This window comes from Convolutriloba macropyga, unplaced genomic scaffold (assembly GCF_964194025.1).
Source record: "Convolutriloba macropyga unplaced genomic scaffold, txConMacr16.3 SCAFFOLD_765, whole genome shotgun sequence".
NCBI lineage: Eukaryota > Metazoa > Xenacoelomorpha > Acoela > Convolutidae > Convolutriloba > Convolutriloba macropyga.
Window position 1 is genome coordinate 24,543 of NW_027450705.1, and position 3,195 is coordinate 27,737.

At 34.3% G+C, this 3,195-nt stretch overlaps 1 non-coding gene across 1 annotated transcript; it reads left to right on the top strand.

The window, feature by feature from the left end:
* Positions 1 to 1,367: 1,367 nt before the first annotated feature.
* LOC142356088 (small subunit ribosomal RNA) lies at positions 1,368 to 1,583 on the top strand. Its single transcript, XR_012761360.1, has one exon. It is a non-coding gene; the product is annotated as a small subunit ribosomal RNA (ribosomal RNA).
* The last annotated feature ends 1,612 nt before the right edge of the window (positions 1,584 to 3,195 follow it).

The window sequence follows — 3,195 nt, forward strand, 5'->3', positions numbered from 1 at the left end:
TGCCTGACTTATTTTAGAGTTTTTGTTACTCGATCCACAAAAAGATTGCGCTCGGTTCTTTTTTCCATTCATTAAAGAAGTTAATAAAACCGAAACGATTTCAGCTGTTAAGGATTTTGTGTAAAGTCACTATACGACGTTCATTTCCGGCTCGGAAATTAAATTTCATCCATTTTGTTCTCCCAGATGATTTTTATGCTCCCACTTACAAACTGTGTTGTGTAATATGGCACGTGCACGGGCTATTTTCTTTTACATAATTGTAAAAATAGCCCGTGCACCTGAGGGTGCACGGGCTATTTATTAATTATTAAATACATGCTATTTATTAAATACATGAAAATTTATTAATTATTTGGGTTATATTACATTTTTTTGAAAAGTGATTTTATACTTGATCGATTTCTTGTCTGACCTTTTGACTTTTTGAGTGACAATTTTACACTTGATTTCGTAATTAAAATTGCTCTCATTCATATTTTAAGCCGCTCTCGTAATTCGAGCCAATGGAAGTTAAATTTAAAGTATGCCAAATTTGGTTTTTTTTTTCAATTTAAATCTTAGCAGTCGTGTATAATAAGCTAAAATGGCCCATTGAAAGACCTCAGCTCAACTTAAGTGGTCATCTCGACATAAGCTAGTCCAGATGTCGTTGCCCAACTTTAACTCGATCCAAATTTATTGCTCGGAGGAAAATTGAAAATTGTCAAATAGAAATCAGTTTCAATTGGGCTACGAGGTTGTTCAAACGAAAACAGTTGATTTATTTGCCAATTTATTGATTTATTTGCCAAAAAAATACATGCCAATTTATTAATTATTTGGGTTATTTTACATTTTTTTGAAAAGCGATTTTATACTTCATCGATTTCTTGTCTGACCTTTTGACTTTTTGAGTGACAATTTTACACTTGATTTCGTAATTAAAATTGCTCTCATTCATATTTTATGCCGCTCACTTAGTTCGAGCCAATGGAAGTTAAATTTAAAGTATGCCAAAATTGGTTTCCTTTTTCAATTTAAATCTTAGCAGTCGTGTATAATAAGCCAGACAATTCCATAATCGACTCAAATGGCCCATTGAAAGATCTCAGCTCAACTTAAGTGGTAATCTCGACATAAGCTAGTCCAGATGTCGATGCCCAACTTTAACTCGATCCAAATTTTTTGCTCGGAGGAAAATTGAAAATTGTCAAATAGAAATCAGTTTCAATTGGGCTACGAGGTTGTTCAAACGAAAACAGTTAATTTAGAATTTTTCCTATAAAATTAGAGTATAATCAGACACTGTTTTATCGCTCCTTTTCTACAAACTAGTGTTTTGGTATTGTCTAATTTTCGTATAGTGATTTTCCAGCTGGTCAATGATTCGTTTAAATGAAACGAAACCTGACTTGGGACATTTTCTATACAAGTAGAGTTTAATTCACTAGGACTTTTTGGTCTCACTTGTCTACAAAATATAGTGTAACGGACTACCATGGTTGTGTAACGGACTACCATGGTTGTGACGGGTAACGGGGAATCAGGGTTCGATTCCGGAGAGGGAGCCTTAGAAACGGCTACCACATCCAAGGAAGGCATCTGATGCCTTTTGAAAAAAAAGGTGAATTTTTTTTCACCAGGTGTGCGGATGACGTCATCCAGGTGGTTATATACCTCATTTTGCACGCCAAGTTGAATCAGGGTTCGATTCCGGAGAGGGAGCCTTAGAAACGGCTACCACATCCAAGGAAGGCATCTGATGCCTTTTGAAAAAAAAAAGGTGAATTTTTTTTCACCAGGTGTGCGGATGACGTCATCCAGGTGGTTATATACCTCATTTTGAGTGACATTCCTTACATACTTTATTACATACTTTTACATACAATTTTGGTATCGTTTTTTAAAATATTGGTTTGGAAGATAGTCAAGGTCTTTCTCAAATCGAAGCGAACTTGAGATGGAACTTCTGATATATAAGTAAATCTATCGAGAAAAATCTCCAGCGTAAAAGTTCGAGTTGTGCCTGTTTTTGTTCGCTTATTAGCAAAACACTGTTTGAAAAATAGTTTTTAATTTGGGTCAAGGATCAAGCCACAAAAGGTTTATGCGGAATTTCCTCGTTCTTCAATGTCCGCTCTAAGTGCTTCTTCTTTTTTCCATAGTTTTGCGTGTTGTTCTGTTTGTTTCGGAGAACTGTACAGCTTCGATTTTAGAGACGTGCTGTATCACTACTATATTTTGTTATCTCTATCTCAGCCAATGCTGTTCCCATGTCCACAATGTAAAAAGGAGAAGAGATGAAACACAAAAAAATTAATGACAAAATCTCAGAAGTCCGTTTTGTAAGTTCACATCGAACATTTTTCGGCAGCTTGTAAATACTCTATTTGATTGAAACGACTCGTGAAAAGTTTTTTGCTAAACCTATAAAATCAATGTTTGTTCCAATAAACGATGCCTGATTTATTTCAGAATTTTTTCGACCCATAAAAAGACGATGCTCTACTCATAAAAAGATCTGAGTTCGACTTTTGACAAATTGCTTCTCGGCCCAATAAAAGATTTTAGCTCGACCTATTAAAAAACTATTGCTCGACTAAAACTAGCAGACTCTGTTGAGTAGTTTTAGTTAACAAAAGCTCGCTTCCACTGAAAAGTTCTTTTATCATAATTTAGGTCTAAAAATGGGATTTACAATTAATTTTATTAGTTTCGCTCAGTGGTATAAGTACTTGAGGAATCTTATGGTGTAGTTGGAATATACTGTACCTACAGAAGGTTTATTGTTCCGACATCTCTTGAGGGGGGAAGACCTATATACTCAAATGGGTTTTTTTGTTCGGACAATTTTGGCCGATCGATTTATTCATCGTAGAGAGTTGAGACTGGTATCATCAGAAAGCTCGTCCAGCGTAGAATATGGAATTAGGAAGATTTTTCTGATGTTCGTTTTTTACAGGGAGTTATCGAGGTTTAAACTTTTGAGAAAATTGAGAATGAATTCAGTTGATTTTATTCACATTTTCCGGAATTTTTGACTAAAATTTCTTCAATTTTGCTAAAATTAGTTGAAATTTTGCTAAAAATAGTTAAACTTTTTTATTTGATTTTGTTGTTAAAAATTTTGGCTAAATATTTCAAAATTCAGACTCTTTCATCAGAAACAGCACGAAATAAGTTTCTTTAGTCCACTTTGATTAGATTTGCAGG